The sequence below is a fragment of the Sorex fumeus genome, unplaced genomic scaffold (genome assembly GCF_029834395.1).
Source record: "Sorex fumeus unplaced genomic scaffold, SorFum_2.1 ptg000070l, whole genome shotgun sequence".
NCBI lineage: Eukaryota > Metazoa > Chordata > Mammalia > Eulipotyphla > Soricidae > Sorex > Sorex fumeus.
The window spans coordinates 9,240,954-9,263,762 of record NW_026606127.1 but is presented as its reverse complement, the minus strand read 5'-3'; the positions used below and the strand labels follow the sequence as shown (position 1 = coordinate 9,263,762).

Here is a 22,809-nt window from a genome sequence, read left to right as displayed (position 1 = left end):
CTAATGTGATGCGCTTTAGAAAATGTTGAGTTAAACTTAATTGTTGTCATGTAGCTTTTAGATAGAGAACCAAGAAAATCTTATTAAAAGAGTATTTTTGTATTCTTTGAAAATGATAATAAGAGCATTATCCTTGAGTCCCTCAATAGACATTATATTAAGAATTTTGTGAGGAATTCCCTGTACAAATCAATACTCAAAGAAATAAATGACTTCTCTGAATGAGGATGAACTGGGACATTTCAAAGTATCAATCAGTGAATCAAAGCTGAATCATAGCATCCTATAGCTAAAAATGAGCTTGATTTAATCTAGTCAACACCATTACATTTTTTTCTTATACCAGCTGATAGCACTTTTAATTTTTTAGTTTTTGTTTATTTACTTTTATTAGTGAAACACCATGAGGTACAGTTGTAGACTTACATACCTTTGTACTTGGGTTTCAGTTTTACAAGAATCAAGTACCCATCTCTCCAACAGTGCCCATTCTCCATCACCAAGGAACCCAGTGACCCTCCCACCCCCCATCTCCCCTACTTTGCCCTAACTCAGGGCATTCACTTTTGCTTTTTCTTTGTTTTAAGGTGTTGTGGTTTGCAATGGAGGTCAATACCATTACATTTTCAAAGAAGAACATAGGCCCCTATATGTTCACGCACTACTACTGTCCTGCGGTTCTTCCCACCATGTACCCTGCTCCAAGACAGCCCTTTGGAAATATGCTGGGAAGGACAACTGGATGTTAATTTCCTCACTCTGACCTGGAAGACTCTTGCTGATTCTCAACCACATCAACTATTCATTTGTTGCCTGATATCACCTCCTGTCCTTTATTTTTTTTAAAAAATATTTGATTTGTTTCTGGAATATAAAGAAAAAAATTAAATGGACCAATAAACAAAAGCAAAATCAAACCTTTATACTCTGACATCAAAATCGTCCTTAAGGAGGGGAACTAAATGACTGAAATGGGTAGGGGAGTGTTGTTAGTTAGTTGTGGACAGTAGCTGTATATTTGACAGTGCATGGAGTATGAATACACAGTTCCAGAGATCAGGAACTCTGTACTTGAAGCGAATACAGTTTGTAAACTTGTCATCACAATTATATGTCCATATGAAATTTATCTACATATGCTTTGTGCCTTCCTTGCATGTATGTGTTATGCATTCCTTTTTCATGGCCTCAGAAATGCATCTGAGGGGACTCGGAAAATTAGTTGAGCACCAAGTATGGGGAGAGAAGTAGTAAAGAATTGGAGGAGGAAGAAATATGATTTGGAGCTTAAGAGCCGTGTAACAGGAATATATAGATATGTATGTGTGTGTAAATACACATATATATGTATAAATATATATATGGGCTGGAGCCATAGCACAGTGGGTAAGACGTTTGCCTTACACGTGGCCAACCTGTGTTCGATTGCTCTCCTCCTCTCAGAGAGCCCAGCAAGCTACTGAGAGTAACCCTCCCTCATGGCAAAGCCTGGCAAGCTACCTGTGAATTATTCGACATGCCAAGAACAGTAACAACAAATCTCACTATAGGGACGTTTCTGGTGCCTGCTCGAGCAAATCAGTGGACAATGGGAGGACAGTGCTACAGTGCTATGGTTAATTCAAACGTTGTTTATGTAAAATATGAAAGAATCAAATAAATATTCTATAAAGCTGATTACACCTATTAAATTAATATAACTTTAAATAGTGTTTAGAAATTAAGTTGAAGAATTTGAAGGCTATAGAAAGATATTGACAATATATCAAGAAACACATGGATTTTTGAGGAGCAAGAACACGTAGCTGTTGTCCTTTCTTAAGGTTATTATTTTTGGCATTTATAGAATATGCTTTCCCTGAGTTTTTGTTAATAGCTTCCGTTTTTTAGAAAGCATCATAATAAATTATATTTTTAAAAAAATTTCAAAAAAAGTTCTATTAGTGAGTGGATTCTGTATGTTTGGAACGTGGGAAGTATTTTCCTATGTAATTTACATTAAACATGATATTTACAACAGAAATACCATCTGCAGTACCATTCACAATAGCCAGAAGAAACTATGGTATAACTACACAATTGAATACTACGCAGTTGGCAGGAAACTGACATCATGAAATTTGCTTATAAATGGATGAACAGGGAAGAATATCATGCTCAATGAAATCAGTCAGAAGGAAAGGGGTATACTGATTGGACTACACCATTTTTTGGATATAAAAAACCAGAAAATGAGACTAATACCCAAGGATAGCAGAAACACAGGCCAGGAGAATTGGTCAATGGTTGGACGCTTGCCACAAGTGCTGAAGGCGAGAATTTGGAATAAAGACGGGACCGCTCTGACAATGATAGTTGGAAGTGATTACTCTGGGTGAGAACTGAGTCCTGAAAGTAGGTAAAGGAATAAACATGAGAACCTCTCACTCTCTGTATTACAATCCACAATGCCCAAAGGATGTGTGTGTGTGTGAGAGAGAGAGAGAGAGAAAGAGAAAGAGAGAGAGAGAGAGAGAGAGGTGCCTGCCATAGTGTAGAGACAGCAGGCTGTCAGGTGGGGTTTGGGGTTGGGAGAGGGAGTGGTGGGAGAGAAACTGGGGACATTAGCAATGGAACTGTATACTAGTGGAGGTTAGGTGTTAAAATATCCTATGATTGAAACTGAATCATGAAAAGGTTTGTAATATGTGTCTCCTGCAGATTCAATACAAAAACATGATATTTAGATTCTACCATCATGACTAACCTATGAATTTGCTGAAATTTATTTTTATCATTTTGGCTGGGCTCATTGCATGGATGTCTGTGTGGTAAAACTTTTTCATTTTATGCGGACTGAAGAGACAAAAATCATAGGGTTGGGACTTCTGGTGGAAGGAGAGAAGAGCACAAAACACCCTGTTGACCACACCTCAGCAGGGTCACCTAAGTTGCGTGATGACAGACCTCCTTCACTGATTTCTTCTGTTGTAATGTGGAAAACTGAAAAGACTTTGCAGGCTGACAAGAGGTTGTCTCCTCCAGTTCTCACTATTTTCTTTTCGATTAGAATTGTTTAAAGATTATTTGAAAAATTTGGAGCTTAATGATTTGTTCTCATATATTTCCCCTAAATTGTGTCAGTGGGCATTGATCCAGGAAGGCCAGCATGAAAAAGTTGAGGTGTATGTCTTAACCACCAATGCCAACACTACTGTAAGTATGGAATCCAAAGTACAATAGTAAAAATTCAAAATGTGTTTGTCAAGGAAATCGGTGGGAATGCAGGAAGAAATGGGTAATTTGTTGGTGGAGGGATAAAGACACTGGTGGTGTGATTAGAATTGGAATATTGTATGACAAATCTCCAATATAAATGACTTTGAAAATCAAAATTGCCTAAATTTAAAAAAAAGGAGAAGTCAACTTATGTCTATATTTCAAGAAGGCTTGCCTTGGCAAATTTTGGCAGAGAGACCATAGTTGGTAGAGAGAGGGAGAAAGAAAGGGAGAGTTGACAGTTGGGAAGAGAAGCCTGGATATCATGGAAGAGATGAAAGCTGATCTTAGAAGATTTGGAGCCATCAGAGTTTAGAGAGTTAAATGGTGAGAACATTGCAGTTTAGATACTTAAATAGTGAGATTGGTTTCAGTCATCAGCACTGTATACATAGACAGACTTCAAAGACCTCACAGATATTCAGGCTATAATAACTATCAAGGGAAGCGTTTTTTTCCTGAAGCAATATGTAAGGATAATATATTGCTAGGAAGAATGATAAGAAGTTGGTTCTCTTTTTCACAGATTAGTACATTAGAGATGAAAACTTTTATACAAAGGAATCTATCATCTTGTCCTGTTGCTCTGTTTTCTTGTCATCATTCCATTCTCCCCCATGACCCTACCTAATCAGGGCTCTCGACATTTCTCAGCAGTGTAACCACATAGCCTCAGAGCATGTGTTAACTGCAGGTAACTCACAGCTCTCATGTTTGCCCCCCATCCAAGCCAGAGCCATCCTTCTGAAACCAAGGATATTTGCTGAAGGCCCGTTCTTCCTTGAAGTGGCAGTCAGGGTTTACCTCTTCTTAATCATTTTGATTACAAATTTAGATGTATGTCACTATACTAGTGACAGGGATTTTCCAAACTATGGAAAGCATAAACATTTCCATTTCCCCCACGAATTTTGGGCTAGTTATTTTCTATCCACTGCTAATAATTTGTGATAATTAGGAAACAGAACTGAAGTAAAAACAGGGACATTTGTCAATTTGGTGCCATGACTAATCAGTCTTAGTATAAGTATATATTTCTAGAAAAAAAAATGCAGAAGAAAATGAGTTGGTTGCTAGCAAAGAATGCCAAACCTCTGCCAAAAATTCTTTGAAAATAAAAATTCTGACTATGGACTGAACATGATTACAATTTAATGCCTCTTTTGCAGACCACAACACCCAAAAGGAGAGAGAGAACAAAAGGGAATGCCCTGCCACAGAGGCAGGGTGGGATGGGGGGGATCTGTGTGGGAGGGATACTGGAATACATGGTGGTGGAAAATGGGCACTGGCGGAAGTATGGGCATGTGATCATTGTATAATCAAAACCCAAGCACAAAAATTTGTAAGTGTACAACTGTACATCATGGTGTTTCAGTAATAAAAATTTTAAAAAAATAAAATAAAATAAAAATTGTTTCGTCTGCCAGAGATCAGCAGATGGGAACTTGAATGAAGGCAAAAGATTCAATTGGTTGAGTTTTATTTTTCCTTGAGTATATTAATTTGATTTTGGAGTCAATTTATATGAGAGTTCATCAAGACACAGAAATTTTTAGCACTTCTCTTGTTTAAAAGTATAGTGATACACCATATCTCTATCTAAGATTCTTTTTATTTCTGATAGTTTGACACAAAAGATACGTCATAATCATAGATAAATGTAAATTATTTAAATACTTTTTTGATTATTTAAAATTACCTTATAGAATTACATTATAGAATTTCATAAAATTTAAGATTATGCAGAATCAACTAGCATGTATCATATTACACTCACTACTGAAAGGCCTACTCTGTCATTCACCATTGTTCTGTTTTTCCACTTTGATAACACCTTTCCATCTGGTAAGTAAATAGTCTCATAGTTCTAAAGTTTGTTTTTATTGCTTTGAAAAGATCAAAATTATGAAATTTTCAACATTGGATGAAACTAGAGGATATCATGCATGTAAAGTTAGCCTTAAGGAAAGGAGCAGATACAGAGAGATCTTTCTCATATGTGGGATGTAAAGACACACAGCAAGGTAGCAACAAAGGTTCAAGAGCAATGCAAGGGGAGAACTGATCCACACAATTAGGTCAGGGGATTAGGAGGGAGGGATTCTGGGGGATTGGGGGAGAGGGAGGGTTTGTTATTTGAGAGAATGAGGAGTGTCATGTTGGAATTATGTGTATGAGAAACCATTGTTAATTGAATTATAAATCATAGAATATAAATAATGTTTTAGACGTTTGTCTGTCTCATTTTATTCTTTTAATTTGTTTTCTCCATATTCCACATATTCCTGAATTTGAAGGATGCCTATCTTTCTCTGCCTGGTTTTTGTCACTAAACATAATTTCCTCATGTTATACATTTTACATACAAATAATAAGAAGAGTTCACTTCATACAACTGAGTAGTATTCCATTGCTTTTCCACCTTTCATTTTCAAAATTTGTGGTTTAAAAGATACAAATATTGGTTTTAATAATGCTCTGGGGTTTTAAAAGTTTTAGTTTAGTGAAACAAAATATATTTTATTGAAAAGCCCTTAGAAACTTGTGAAATAGTTGTAGGGTGGAATGGAATATATGTTCAAGCGAGAACAGTCATTTAACAAAACAAGCAAAGAGAGACATAGAGAAAGGAAGCACGGTATTTCTTCAAGGGAGAAAACAAGCTTGAGGAACAAGCCCACTCTGGTAGTTTAGGAATAAGAACTTGGATTGGTATGAACTTCACTTGTGCACTTTAGGGGAGAACCTGAGTGAAACTATTATAAGTACGTTCAGGATCATGATACACTGGAGTCTGCACTTGGAGTGAGGAGGGTAGAGAGTTCTTTGGGGAGATCCGAACTATAGAGAACAGTAATAGTATAACACGAATGATAGTATCTTACCGTGGGATTCCAAAAAAATCTTTAACAGTGGCGTCAGAAATGATAACATTCTTAGGTATTTGGGTTTCCTGTGGAAACAACCGGAAAGCTGAGTTTATGCTCTGGATGCCTCCGCCTGAAACAAGGTCAACAAGTCATGAATGAAAAATTTCAAGTTAGATGGATCAAGGATACTGATCCCAGGGGAAGGCTAGCTTTTGGGTGGAAAATTTCTACTGCTGGCCTGATGTAGGTTCTGATCCTGGGATACGTAACAGAAAGGAGGTAGTGACAGGTATCCTCAGAAGTGAAGCCTCTGAGACAGAATTCATTCATGCCAACTTATGGGTTATCAATGTTTGCTCATGGGTGCTACCATTATAACATGCCATTCAATGGTTTTGTGGTTTCAATTTACTGTGTCAATGTAAAGATGAAGTTTCCAAATGGAAGGTAAAAATCTGAGGCCCTCAAGATGATGAATTATGGGGAGGGGGGGAGCTGGAGCTATAGTACAGCAGGTAGGGCATTTGCCTTGCACACGGCCTACCCAGGTTAGATTCCCAGCATCCTGTATGGTCCCCCCAAGCACCGTGAGGAGTAATTCCTGAGTGCAGAGCCAGGAGTAACCACGGTGCATCGCCACGTGTGACCCAAAAACGCAAAGAATGATGATCTGGGATTGATCCTTAGCATTGCAAACGGCATTATTTTTTAATTTTTAATTTTTTTCTTTCTTGCTTGCTTGCTTGCTTTGTTGTTTTTTGGGTCGCACCTGGCTATGTATAGGGGTTATTTTTTATTTTTAAAAAAACTTATAATTTTTCCTTTTTACCTGTGGTTTAAAAGTAAATCTAAAATACTTTAGAGTAAATATATGTGAAGAAGAATAAAATTCACGGGAACAGTTTAGTGTTCTTAATGATACAGGAGTCAGAATTTTGAGGTTAATTGTATGGGTATTGCATAAATAATTTTTCCCCATTACGTGGGCTGTCTTTCGATCATGGTCACCATTTTTTCTGAGTTGCAGAAACTTCTTAGTTTAATGTAGTCTCATTTGTTTATCTTCACTTCCTCTTCCTTGGTCAGTTGTGTTTCATTCTAGAAGTTTCCCTTAGCTTTAATGTCATGAAGGGATCTTCCCACATTTTTCTCCATATATCTTAAGAATTCAGGTATGATAGTGAGGTCTTTAATACATTTGATCTGACTTTGTGCCTGGCACTATAAAGAGGTCTGAGTTCATTTTTTTTGCATATTGCTGTCCAGTTTTCCCAGCACCAGTTGCTGAAAATACTTACTAGCTCAACTTCATACTTCTTGAGCCTTTAAGAAAGATTAGGTAATAATAATCTGAGGGCCAGCGTCAGGATATTTGACTATATTCCATTGATCTGAGGCCTGTCTTTATCTGAATATCATGGTATTTTGATTACTAAAACTTTGTAGTAGGGTTTGAAGTTGGGGAAGGTGTTCCCTTCTTCTTTTTACCAAAGATTGCTTTAGCTCTTCATGGGAGTTTATGGTTTTGTATGAGTTTTAAGAGTGTTTAATCTATTTATTTGAAAAATGTTATGGGTATCCTTATAGAAACTGCATTAAATCTTTATAGAACTTTGGGGTGTATTGCCATTTTGACAGTGTTAAACCTCTCAATCCATAAGCATGGGATGTGATTCCACTTCCTCATATACTCTCTTATTTCGTGAAGTAGTGTTTTGAAGTTTTTTTTTTTTTTTTTGGTATAGTTCCTTAACCATTTTAGTTGATTCCATTATACTCTATTTTCTGAGGTATTATTTTGAATGGGATTGTTTTTCTCTATCTCTTTTTTCTCTTTCATTATTAATATATGGGAAAGCCATGTAGTACCAGATATTGATTTTGTAATATGCTACTTTACTAAACAAATCTATTGTTCCCAGGAGCTTTTTTGTAGATTCTTTGGGATTTTATAAGTATAGTATCATGTCATCTCCAAATAGTAAAAGCTTGTGTTCTTCCTTTTTTATATGGATGCCCTTGATATCTTTTTTTTTACCGAAATCTTATGGCAAGTACTTTAAGTACTATGTTGAATAGGAGTGGTGAGAGTGGGTAGCTTATTTTGTGCCTGATTGTATTCTGGGATTCTAGTTCATTGATTTCTGCTCCAAGACTTTGGTTTTTCCCCCTTGAGAATAATGCTTGCTGTGGGTTTGTGGTAATTTGCTTTGACTAGATTGAGGAAAGTACTTTCAACTCCCATTTTGTTGCGAGTTTTTCATCATGAATGGGTGCTGGATCTTATCAAATGCTTTATCTACATCTATTGATATGATCATATGACTTTTATCTTTATTTTATTGAGATGGTGTATTCTGTTGATTGACTAGAGAATGTTAAGCCATCCTTGCATCCCCAAGCTAAACCTACTTGGTCATAGTGTGTGATCTTTTGTTGAGTTTCTGGATTCTCTTTGCTGGTATTTTCTTGAAAACCTTTGTATCTGTATTCATCAAGGAAATAGGTCTGTAATTTTCTATTTTTGTGGTGTCTCTATCGATTTGAGTATTAGGGTGATCTTTGCCTCATAGAAGCTATTTGGGAGTATTTCTGTTTCTTCAATTTCCTGGAAAATCTTAAAAATGTTGGAAGCAGTTCCATTTTAAAGGTTTGAAACAGTTCACTATTGAATCCATCTGGGCCATGGATTCTGTTTGCAGGGATACTTTTGACCATCATTTCAATTTCCTTGGTAGTGATAGGTTCAAGTATTCCAAATCATCTTGGTTCAGCCTTGGGAGGTAATTGGAATCCAATAAATTATCAATTTTTTCAAGATTCTCTCATTTCCTGCTGCAAAGATTCTCAAAATAATCTCTGATGATCCTATGGATTTCTGTACTTTCTATTAGGACACCCCACTTTGCATTTCTGATTCGATTTATTAGAATTCTTTCTCTTTGTTTCTTTGAGAGGCTTCTCATGGTTTATTGATCTTATTTATTTTCTCAAAGAATCAGCTTTTTCTTTTATTGGTCTTTTGGATTCTATTTTGGGATTCTAGCTCATTGATGTCTGGTACAAGTTTTATTATTTCCTCCCTCCAGCCTAGTTTGGATTACTTTTGTTGGTCATTTTCCAAAATCTTGAGCTCTAATTTATTCATGTAGGCCCTTTCTTTCTTCCTGATGAATTCTGGCAGAGCTATAATCTTTCCTCTTAACACTGCTTTTGCTGTGTCCCACAAGTTATGGTAGCTTGTGTCCTCATTCTCATTTGTTTCTGGAAACTTTTTATTTCCTCTTTGATATCTTCTCTAAGCCAATGGTTGTTCATTACTTCCCTTAAAGAAAATATTTCCTTGCTGAGCTTCAGTCTGTTTGATCTATGGAGACATGACAAAGAAGTGTTGAAATCTCCTTCTAGTATTGCGTTGCTATCAATGTTTTTCTATAAGTCAATTAGAAGTTGTTTTTAAGTATTTTGCTGGTCTGTCATTAGGATCATATACATTGAGGAGGGTGAGTTCTTTCTAATGTACATATCCCATGACCACTAAGAAATGACTTTCACTGTCTCTGATAACCTTTAGCCTGAAGTCCATGTGGTCTGATACTAGAATGGCCACTCCAGCTTTGTGGAGGTGATATTTTCTTGAAAACTTGTTTCCCAGACTTTTACCTTTAGCCCATGGGTGCTTTGATTGTTCAGATGTGTTTCCTGCAGGCAGCAGAATGAATGTTGGTTTCAGTTTTCTAATTCAACTTCCCATTCTGTGCCTCTGAATTGGCACATTTAGTCCATTGACATTGAGAGAGATTTTTGTGATTGGGATTTGTGCTCTCTTTATGTAGAATTTTTGTACTTGTGGGGATTGTCTTAGCTTAAAGTAGACCTGTTCATTCTTCTTGCAACAAAAATATGGAATGCTTTACAAGTTTGCATCATCTCTGTGCAAGGACCATGCTCATCATTTTATCATTTCAATTTTAGTATATGTGTTAAACTTAGTAGGAGTTAATTTTTCCATATTTTTCTCTTCTTATTACTTTGAGTGTTGTCCTTCCTCACTCCTATGGCAGACAATGATTCCTAATCAAGGAATGTATTTCAAAGCAGCATGAATAAATAGATTTAGAAATTTAATGTCCCAGAAAGAAAAATATGGTTTTTACCATATTATCTTTTACCATACCCTAGGCATCAGTTTTACAAAATAATTCTTTTGGAAGATGGGATATGAGTTTGTTTAATGTCGTTCCCTGAAACCTTAATTAAGACCATTAAACTAGAGCCTTTTGCTTTTCTCGCCTCAGTCTCGTGTACATCTCCAGGAAAAGGTGGATGGTGTTGTCTGCACTTTGACCACCTTGAATGTATGTAGGATTTTTCTCCTGAAGGATGAGGTGAGAAGCATATTGATGATTTCATTCCACCTTATTACAAGTTCAACTTGAACGGAAGGTGAGACTCTTGTGGCTCCTATAAAGGACAGAACAAAGGGTCTCAGTGAAGTTTAATGTCCAACTGATATTAACAACATAGATGACTCATAGTAACCTGTGTGCATCTTTGTGTATAGTGAGTTTCATATCTACTGATAGTGATTCTCAGTCATGACACATGGGAAAAACGGATCTGTAATTAAAAATCTAGTTCTCTGAGCAGAGTGGGCTCTCTGACGTGATTGAACAAGTGTGTAGTAATTTATTACTAAGCACATAAGTATTTTCAATGATGCGTACTTTTCGATCTAAAATTAATTCCAAATATGTCTAAAACAACAGTCTCCTGACCTCGCACCTGGCTTTCCTCACTGGGGCCCCTTGGAGATGGCGGGGTGAGATTCCCTCACCGCCCTGAGCATAGCCCCGGCAGCTGAAGACCTCTGCAACCAGCCATAGGTACGCTTAGAGACCACTCTTCCCAAGCTTGAAGGAGCCTCATGCATGAAGGAACTGGAAGAGGAACCCAAATGTGCGGGACCAGGGCATGAGATCTCCATGGCTGCTCAGATCAAGAATGTGCCCGCTCCTTCCAGTTCCCCCATCTTCTAGTAATTAAGTGTTACAACCACGAACTACCCCTGGATCCATGTAATTCCCTCAATAGCCAACATCCAGAGACTGGATCTTATTTAGAAGACAGCAACTCTGATTGTCCAGTTCTCACTCTCAGAGAACCTGGTAGGCTTCTGCGAGTATCTTGCCCGCATGGTGGAGTCTTTGTTTCTGGTCAGTTTCTTTTGAGGTACAGAAGCTGCTTAATTTAAGATAGTTCCCTTTGTTTATCTCTGCTTCCAGTTGCTTGGCAAGTGGCGTGTTATATTTGAAGATACCTTTAGCTTCAATATCGTGGAGGGATTTGCCAACCTTGTCATCACTGTACCTGAGGGATTCTGGTGTGATGTTGAGGACTTTGACCTATTTTTATCTGACTTTTGTGCATGGTGTTAGGTAGAGGTCTGAGCTATTTTTTTTTGCATGCAGCTGTACAGTTTTTTCTGCACCGTTTGTTTAGAAGGACTCTCTTAAACCACTTCACGTTTCTTGCTCCCTTATCAAAGATTAGATGATTATATATTTGAGGGTGTGTGTCAGTATATTCAATCCTTTTCCATTGGTCTGCAGCTGAGCCTTTGTTTCAGTCCCATGCTGTTCTCATTATTATCGTTTGCAGTAGAGTTTGAGGTTGGGGAAGGTGATGCCTCCATCGTCTTTCCCCCAAGAATTGCTTTAGCTATTCGTGTGCGTTTATTGTTCCATGTGAATTTCAGGAATGCTTGATCAATTTCTTTGAAGAATGTCATGGGTATCTTTATAGGGATCAAGTTGAATTTTTACAATGCTTCTTGGAGAATTGCCATTTTGACAATGTTAATTCTCCCATTCCATAAGTAATATATATGTTTCCATTTCCTCGTGTCCTTTTTAATTTCCTATTGTATAGGTCCTTTACCTCCTTAGTTAAGCTGATTCCAAGGTTCTTGATTTTCTGAGGCACGATTATGAATGGGATTGCTTTTTCATGTCACTTTCTTCTCTCTCATTATTTGCATATAAAAAATCCATAGACTTTTCGGTATTGAGTTTATAGCCTGCAATTTTACTATAAAAGTCTATTGCCTCTAGGAGTTTTTTCGCAGAGATTTTAGTATTCTCTAAATATTGTATGATATCTTCTGTGAATAGTGAGAGATTATTTCTACCTTTCATACATGAAAAACCCTTAATATCTTTTTTTTATCTATTTTCTCTTCCAAGTACTTCCAGTACTACATTGAACAGAAGAGCCAAAATGAATTTTTACTTAGCACATTCTGTCTGTAAATTTCTATGCTAAGAACGGTGGAAGAAACAGTGATATCTTAGTAATTTACAAGTAAATTATGAAGACAGATAATTTAAAAGAATTTCTTTGTATAAATTTCCAAAATGTGTAGCTTTTATTAAATATATTAAAAATAAATCGTAGGTCTTGATTATACCATGAAGATTGTTTTCCTGTTAGAAGTTACCCTTCTAAAATGCAAGAAAGAGACACATTTTGAAAATGTTGATTATTCGTTCATTCATTCAATGAATATTTGTTAGTCTGGTTGTGCAGTGCCTGCAGGAAGTCAACCTGTACCCTCAGGTGAGTGCATCAATAGTCTGATGGTGTCTTCATGCTTCCTGATAACCTCAAATCGCCACTGTGCCTCTGGCTGGCTCCCAACAACTCAGGACTACATTTCCCGAGAAATTAAACTCCCGAAAGATATGTGGGGGCCATGTTCACAAACCCACCCCTGGCTCAGCTATACAAGCTAATGGATTGGTCTTGTTTCAGAGACCCATAGACAAATCTCGAAGATATCAACAGCCACAGTTAACCTTGGAACTGCAAAAGGCTAAAGACACTAGGGTAAATCGGAGGGAAGCAGTTTAGTTTGGTGCCCACCCAACCAGAACCCAGTGCAGCCACTTTCTCCCACAATACAAAATCGCCACCATGCCCTCCTCTGGTTTCCACCGTCTCAGGATGGCTCTCCCTGAAACATAACAGCTGAAAATTCGGATATGTGTGTTTTGTGACTGAAATCTCCAGGCTTTCTCTGGGCAGGATGGGCATCCCACACCCACTTCCCTGTACTTATGGAAGCCTCAGCAGTCATTTCCATACCTCAAAGCTACTCCAGGCTTACCTTCCTGATAAAAATGCTAAATTCCTTGAACAAACTTGATGACCTCTTAGTACCTTTATGAGATCCTTAATGCACAAAATAAAAAGGAGACAAAGAGAAAGAATTAAAGATCCTGCCATAGAGACAGGCTGGGGGTGGGGGTAGTTTGTTGGGGGATGGTTTTAGGGAACCAGGAATATTGGTTTTGGGAAATGTACACTAGAGGAAGGATGGAAGTTGGATCGTTGTATGACTGGAAGCAAATTATGAATAGATTTGTAATGGTCTATATCACAGATATTCAATAAAACATTAAAAATACTGATGTAACTTTAAAACCCAGCATAACTATATTTGTGTTCTCTGTAGGAAAAAAATGTTACTCACCTGTGTGCCAATAGCTTGTAGAAAGCTAAACCCAAAGATATATCAATGACTGTCTTTGGCATGAATACTGTAATTGCAGCTATGTTATGTTTTAGAATCAGTTCGTGGACAAGACGCCAAGAGGAGCAGTGGCAAAGTGCATCAATGTTGAATGGATAATGTTTCAGGAGCTTGCAAGGGAGATGGGAAGATTTGGCATGAGAAAAGGGAAGAAACAGAAGAGTGAAGTACTAAAAGTATCATGAGAAAAATGCAAGGGAGGACATTTCCTGGCAAGTGTCACACTCTGTTGAGCTTTTGGTGAGGATAAGTATTAGAAAGTATCTTTCCCATTTAGTGGTAAAAAGGTTACTTTGATGGGTATATTTAAAATTTACTTTAACGATTAGAATCACTAAGAGATACACAGTTACAAAGTTGCTCATAATTGAGTTTCAGTCATCTAATGTTCTAGAACCTTTCCAGTATATTGGGGCATTTTTGAAGGAATATCCCTGGTGCGAAGACTAGGGCATCTGAATCTTAACACATTTCACCAAATATATGATCTGTACTCACATGATTTACACTGTCTCCCCTGCTCTTTGATTTATGTTTTCATGCAATATTTCCTTGTGAACCTCACCTCAACTGAGGCTCCCTTTTTAAGACAAGTACATGTTTCTGGGGCATTACATATTTTTTGGTTTCTGGGAGAGTCTGTAAAGCAATGCTCAGGAGGTGTGGGGGCACTACAGACAATTTTCAGAAAACGTGGCCATGGTGCTTGGGGTCCTCTAAGTCTATGCACCCTTTGATACTCTGGCAATCATGTGGCGCTGGGAGTCAAATTGAGTGCATGTGAGACAAGTTTCATAAGCACTACACTATCTCTTGCGGCCCTGGGTATTAGATTTATGTCAGCATTCTGAGGTCCTCCCTTTTGTCAGAAAGCAGAGACTCGTGCAGGAGAAAGTGATAGAGACTTTAGGGTTTAGCTAGGTTGACTGAGTGGCTGGTGATACCATTAAGATTGGAACATAAAGTATAAATAAAACAAGAGCCCCGTGCTTTTTCCTGCTGAACTCGACACCCTCCACAGGGGGACACCTGCGGGGAACACCTGCAGCAGCTCCTTGGGACTGTCCATCACCTAATCAGCGCCTCCCCTCCAGCTGGGTAGGGGGAGCACAAGCCAGGTTCACCACTCCTCACCCGCAGCTCCCCGGGTTTTCCTGCAGAACTGGACACCCTCCAGAAGGGGACACCTGAGGAAGCTCAGGGGAAGTTATAGATTTATGGAGAGGACAAAGGGGGAATACACAAGACTCTAAGAAAGATAAACTTGGTACAGGGTTATAAACCCATAAGAGGAGAAATTGCATGGGCCTGATGAATAGTGGGGTAGAGTCAGAGGAACAGTATTGCTGACAGGGCATTTTCTCTGCACGCAAGAAGGACCCAGTTCAATTCTTGCAATCCTTTATGGTCCTCAGAGAACCACCAGATGTGAAACTTGAGCGCAGAGCCAGGAGTAAGACCAGAGCACAGTCAAGTATGTCCCATCCCTGGTGTCCTCCAAAAAAAAAAAAATGGGAGAAATGGCACAGTCTGGGGATTAGGATTAAAAGAAAAAATTCGGAATAGGCTAAAGAAGAAAGATGAGTCAAAGGTGACCGGAAATAAAGTTAAAATTCTTTCATGGAGTCTGTGTTTATGCCTCATGGCCACTTTTGGAAAATAACCAAATTTGAGACACATCTCTAAAAGTTTCGGGTGGTCTAATCATAAATGATGGCTGGGGGTTGTGAACACATAGACTGGGGAATGAACCTTCCAGATGAGTGGTCAACGGCCTCAGAGTCATTCAAGGATGACTCTTAACAGGGACCAAGCCAAGAGAACTGTTGCAGCATGAAGCCTGAAGATGAGCTCCTGGCAGATGCAAAGATAAATCACCATGTCCTCTGGCCCTCTGTTCAGCACCCCTAGCTGCACCATTTCCCTTATTCCTAACAATATTCAGAGTCGCTATCACGGTGACACTTTGCTAGCTAGTATCAACAATGAGGTCCATTGCCTCTGTAAGTCTTTGCATTTGTAAACTCCCCGCTGTGGGAAAGCCTACTTTCAGGCAATGGCATCTGGACATTTCTGGCAGGGGGAGCTCAAATTATATTACCTTGAGGGGCTGCTCTGTGGTCTTCCATGGTTCCTGGTGCCTGTAGCCTTCTCTAAACATCGCTGTTAACTGCAACTCACACAAGAACCAACGTTATCAGTGTCATTGGGGCTGCCTTGGGGGATGTACTGGACTAAGACATGCGCACTAGGTCACCACGACCAAAGCGGTTGGTACCGCTTAACCTTGAGCCTGGAAGGTGGTGGTGGAAAGAGATGGTCCTGGGAGAGTTAATGGGGTGATGGATGGATGGCAAGGAAACCGGGAAAGGTAGGGAACTGGACAGCTGGTGATCATCATAGGAGAGTTGGTAGATGTGTTTTAATCACATTAATATGTTTTTCAGAAATGTTAAGCAAAACAAAAATATGAAAACAAGATAGGTTCCAAAGAACAGGTTACATATAAGACCGAGATAGCTGAAAGGGCTGGCATTCCTTCTGGAGCTTTCAATCATACCATTTACTAAGGTTGGTATTTTCACGTTACTTAGCTGTGGAGAGGAATAATGAGAAACAGAATGCCACCAGAAAAGCAAACTGGATGACCACCTTTCATAAAAGCCATGTGAAATGTGTTCACATGGATCCCAAATGCAAGTGGGTTAACAGGAACATATATTTAATTAAGTCTGCTTGGTACCAGTAACTACTTTTTTGGAAATGGAGGAAAACGAATACAGTTTCTGACACACTTGAGAATAAACTGCTAACAAATTTTCCCAGGAAAGGGTAGTTGACTGGCTGGGAACAGAAAAATTTGAAAAGTGTTTTGCTACCTTTCATGTATGGCTAAAGGAAAATGATCCCAGTAAACTCTCAAAATTAACAAGCTTCAACTCCCTTGAAGGAAAGTTGTATACTATGTGGAAAAAATGCTGGGAGAAAAGTCTGAAATGATGGGAAAAGAGACAATAAGTGCAGAAGGAAGGACTTGACATTTGGGTTCCTCTGAAAAAAAAGCTTGAAACAACAAGATCTGGTGAGCACATGATTTACTGGGAATGGGATCTGAGAGGAAAATAGTGATATCAGGGATGTGAAAAAGGAACATCCAAATTAAGGAAGACTTAATTAGCTGATTACCACATGGGCAACATGGTTGCAAGACTACCAGAACTTACCAAGGAATTTACTTTAATTTTCTTTCTTTTATATGGTCAATTACAACATGTATTCTTTGCATAATTCAATGACAATTTGGAGTGTTCATTTCTTTCTCAATATTCTTGTCACTTGTGTAAGCATCTTAAACACCTGCTGTATAACAGAATTATTTGATCAGACTTACTATTTACTATAATATTTAGTTGAGATTACTGAAAACTAGGTCTAAAATGAAGTTTGTTTTGATTAGTAGAAGTAGAATAGCGAGCACTAGGGATGGAATTAGTGATTATAGGGTACCACATTCAGTTCTTAATAAAACAAGTAAAAGAAAGTGTCCAAAAGAGACTATTGAAAAAGACATCCATCTCTGTTTAACATGTAAATTCAGCATTTTTTATATTAAATTGAAAATTAATTAATATTCCTGTATTTGGTCTTTTAAAGACATTCAAGTTTGGTTAAGGAATCAAACACTGCCAATGAAATCATAAAAACTTAATCATAAAATCGTGATTACTACTTAAGTGTCCAAGGATGTCAGTGCTAAGAATTATTTCCGTTGATCTCACTTGTGCATATGATAGGCATATGAATACATCTGTGTGAATAAAAAATTGATATCTAATTTAGAGTCTCACCATACATGGTTGTGGGTATTGTGAAATAGTTATATATATTTTCATAATTTTGCAATAACATCTCTGGGTGTGAATCCTTGAATCATAAATACCTTTTCGTATGTTCCAGCACTAGCTCCTCCCATATTAGTTACTATATATATGACCTCCTAAGGAGTCATTTGCTTTTTTCACTTTGTTTTAGTCCTTCTCTCTCTATTTTCAAATGTGAGTTATCTCTGTCAAATCAAGGTGCATGTATTTGGTGTGGCAATTTTAATCTTTATGAGTAATTTATATTTTATTCATTTATTTTTTAATTGAATCACCATAAGATGGGCTATTACAAAGCTATTTTATGCAGTTTACTTTTTAATCCTCTCAGTTAAGCCAGGGAAAATCTCTTACTCGGGAAATTCAGAATTTCCATATTTCAAGTGAATCAAAACGGATTGTTCTTGTATTTTTTTATTTTTTATTATTTTTTTGATAGAAATGGGACCACCAAATAATGGGTGTTGGGAGGATCCTCCCAGGATGCATGCTGTTCTTTCAAGAAGCCAGAGAGACGTCTTCAGGCAGGAAGAGCAGCTCAGCAGCAGGGTCTCTTGGATGGGTTTGGTGCATTTTTATCTCAGAAATTGATTTAGGGTTTCTAACCAATCTGAAAATGGCTTGGGATTTAAAATGAAGGTCACATAAAGAACTGAGTGCTGAAAGGAGGAAAAGGATAAGCATGATAATCTTTCAGTACCTGTATTGCAAACCATAATGTGCAAAAGGAAAGAATGGGGGGAACAGGAGAAAGAGACAGACAGCGAGACATACAGACACAGAGACAGACAGAGAGAGAGAGAGATAGACAGAGTCAAAGAGAGAAGAAAAGAGTCTGCCATCGATCACAGAGGCTGGCTGGGGGTGGGTGGCAGGAGGGAAAATGGGGACATTAGTGGTTGGAAATGTACACTGTCATGAAGGAATGGGTGTTGGAACACTATGATGGAAACTCAATCACAACTTTGTAGCTGTGTATCTGTGTAATTGTGCATTTAATTTAAAAATTTTAAGGAAAAAATAAGATTTCAAATGAAAAATTATAGAGATTTCTGACGAAACAGGCATTCTGACAGAAACCTCACTGCTTGAGCAACAAAACTTTCAGAGAGGGCAATTTCAAAATTTCAAAAATTCCCATATTAAAGCAGTCAGAAGCAAAACCCCTGTTGTGTCCCCAGCCATAAGAGTGAGCTGCACACACTCTTTACGATAGCCAGAATCTGGGAAAAACCTGAGTGCCCCATAAATGAAGACTGGTTAAAGAAACATTGGTACATTGCCACAATGGAGTACTATGTAGGGGTTAGAAAAGATGAAGTCATGAAATTTACATACAAGTGGTACTACATAGAGAGTATCATGTTAAGCGAAACGAGTCAGAAAGAGAGGAACAGAGAGGGCAAGATTGCATTCACCAGGAGAACATAAAATAACAAAATAGGAGACGAACTCCCAAGAGTGGCCGAGGTTAGTGTCAGGAATTTTTCTTCATAGCTTGGAGACCAACCACACTCGCTAGCAGAAAAGGCAGCTCAGATAGAGAACGGAGCACCAAATAAAGGGTGTTGGGAGGATCCTCCCAGGATGGGAGAGCATGCTGAACATAGACTATTAGAACAAACATGATTGTCACTCAATGCCTCTTTTGCAAACCACAATGCCTAAAAAGGAGAGAGAGAACCAAGGGGAATGCCCTGCCACAGAGTCAGGGTGGGAGGAGGGGATGGGGGATTGGAGGGATACTGGGACCCATTGGTGTTGGGAAATGGGCACTGGGGGAGGGATGGGTATTTTATCATTGTATAATTGAAACCCATGCACAAAAATTTGTAAGTCTACAACTGTACCTCATGGTGTCTCAGTAATAAAAATTTAGAAATTAAAAATAAAAAAAATTGGAACATAAAGTAAAAATAAAACAAGAGAAAGATCTAACAATAGCAAAGAGGACTATAGTACTCAAAACGTTGACAAACAGGCACATTGGCAAGTATTTTTAAATACGCATCCAGGAGAGAATATAGCATTGTTCATGAACAAATCTACTATATGGATTCCTCTCATCCTTGAAATGGAAAAGGACAATGTGTTACAGTTACCAATTTGTAAATAAGATATATACCACCTATTGCTTGCTAGGTTTCTATGCTTTACCAAGTATTATTCTAATTTTTAAATTTACTTTAATTATTAAAACAGTGTTTGCCTGCATTAAACTTTTTAATTAAACGTTTTATTAGAAATGATTTTTAATTATTAAAAATGTTTTATTCACATTTCATTTTCTAAAAGAAACATATAGGCCAAAGAGCTAGTGCAGCATGTAGAGGGTGTTTACCTTGTATGCAGCTAACCTGAGTTCAATTACCAGAACCCTGAGCCCACCAGGGGTGATCTCTGGATACAGAGTCAGAAGTGAGCCCAGAGCTCCTCTGGGTGCGGTCCCCTCCCCACATAAAAAGAAGAATAGAAAAGAAAAACATATAACTGATTCTTGAGTAACATAGAGCTTAAGGGTGGTAACTCCTCTATAACGTTTGAAAACCCCCAAATTTAATAGATAGTCTGCTCTTGACCAAGAAGATGGTTTTGTAATAGTATTTAATTCCATTGTCTGCAAGTACTGATATGTGTGGCCTGTCAATCTGTGAATTTTGATACATTTAAAAACTTATAATGGATTTTATAATAGACTTTAAAATAAATTTGTATTTTATGATAGTAAGTGATAATTTATAATTCTATTTTTGTGGGGTATTTGGGCCATAGTATGTGTTGCTTGGGACTTCAGACTCTGTGCTCAAGGGTCATTCCTGGTGGTGCCAGCCATTAATTTGGGTTGACTGTGTGCATGGTAAGTGCTTTAACCCCTATACTAAGTCTGGGTTTCAATCAAATAAACTATCCGCATATATTTTATACATGCATGGCATAATTTTCCTTAGATTTTTTTATATTTCTAGGATATATTGATCATCTTTAATTATTTTACATCCATACCAATATCCAAAAATTTTCAAAATATAATTATTGAAAAAATATCTCTCAGAAGTGCAAATTTGTATTGTTCATGGGATAACTATATTAAGAAGAAAATAGAACTACAATAAACATATAAGTAAAATGGAGGTACATTTTTTGGAGTCTTTCAATTATGTATTTATATTAGTCTATATATAAGTATGATTTTTAAATAATCAATTTCAGTTAGTATAAAATGTTAATTGAGCTTTTATAATTGTAATGTTTACTGAGAAGATAACATTGATGTGAACTCTATATCTATTTGTCTACTTTTGTAATTGTTTACTTAAGATCAATTATTAAAATATAACTTACTTGTGACGTGATATGTCACTCAGGACAAAAGAACTTGGCTTGCATGTATGAAACTTTGGTTCTATTCTTCGCACTATAGAAACAAAGGCAAAGTCATGAACTGTGGTTGGAAATATGCCTCGGTGATAAAGTATTTGCCTCACATTTCTGAGGTTATGGGTTTGATCCCTGAATTTCCATAGACACACACAAAAGCTAACTTACAACAAAGTCTCACACTGGAGACCTGACTGGGGCCGCTCGAGAAAATCGATGAACAACGGGAGGACAGTGCCAGTGACAGTGACTTAAAGAACATTAAACTGCTTTAAAATATATATTGCCTAACTATTATACAGATTTAATGCTCAATCAAAGAGCTTGAAAAGGTCTTTTTTCTAGCACCTCTGCTAGGGAAAGATAGCAACCTGATTTTTCAATATTTGTAATTTGGGGGGACATTTTAATTTCTCATTTTAATTTGTGCTCTTTGTCTACTAGTGAGCTTGAAAATTGCTCTTGTATGGTACTACATGGAAAATATTATGCTATGGGAAATGAGTCAGAAAGAGAGGGACAGACATAGAAAGATTGCATTTTTCTGGGTAACATAAAGGAACAAAATAAGAGTCTAACACCCAAGAACAGCTGTGATAAATACCAGGTTGTTCACTCCATGGCTTAGAGGCCAGCTGCACTGTCTAGGGGTAAAGGCAGCACTGATAGAGAATGGAGTACACAATAAAGGGTGCTGGGAAGATCTGCCCAGGATGGGAGATGCCTGCTGAAAGTAGTCTAAGGACCGAACAGGATTGCCACCCAATGTCTCTTCTGCAGACCACAGCACCCAAAGGGGGAGACAGAACAAAAGGGAGTGCCCTACCAAAGAGGCAGGCTGGGATGGGGGGTGGGGGGTGGGAGGGATACTGGGATTGGTGGGAATGGATATTGGGCACTGGTGGTGGGATGCGTATCGATCACTGTATAACTGAAACACAAGCGCAACAACTTGGAAGTCTATAACTGTACCTCACGGATTTTCACTAATAAAACAAAACAAAACAAAAATTTAAAAAAAAAAAGAAAATTGCGCTTGTGTTTACTAGTCATTTACACTTCTTTCAATAGAGATTATATGATCATGGTTTATGCTTATTTTTTCGATTCAAGTTTAATAGCTAAATACTGATTTTTTTTAAAGCACAAATTTATTCAAAGCATTCATACTTGGCCCATCATATATCATATTAATTGCCAGTATTTGTTGGTTTTGCTTGTTTTTTGATCACTTAATTTGGTTTTTGTCCTTTTCTTTCAGATTGTAAAATTTTGAGACAAATGAGCGTATGTTTTTCTTTATCTTCTACAGTTTTAAACTGAGAACAACTGTTTGTTTTCTACAAATAAGATACCTGTGCATTTACTATTTCTTCTCATTTTATTTACATTTTAACACATCTCGATTCATCTACAACTTATCCTAGTAAGTGTTGTCATATTGAAAGAAACCACCATTTTTTCAATCAGAGCACTGTAGCCCTGTCCTCCAGCAGTTCTTCCATTTGCTGGAGCGGAACCAGTAATATCTTACAACAAATTGTGAGACTTGTTGTCACTGGTTTTGGCCTATCGAATAGGTCATGGGGAGCTTGCCAGGCTTTTGCTATGTGGACGAGATACTCTGGGTAGCTTGACCGACAGAGGAATCAGAATCAGGGCTGGCCTCCTTCAAGGCAAATGCCCGACCCGCTGTGCTGTGATCGTTATCTAAAATATACTAGTAGTACCAAATGTTGTTTCTTTAGCAGTGCAATATAAATGATTATTTCGCAATTTTCTTGATTTGTTAATGAGATATGTAAGCTCTTGAGTATAATAGGAG

General features: G+C 37.7%; 1 pseudogene; it reads right to left on the bottom strand.

The window, feature by feature from the left end:
• Positions 1 to 10,028: 10,028 nt before the first annotated feature.
• Positions 10,029 to 10,120, bottom strand: LOC130037182 (uncharacterized; annotated as a pseudogene).
• Positions 10,121 to 22,809: the final 12,689 nt, after the last annotated feature.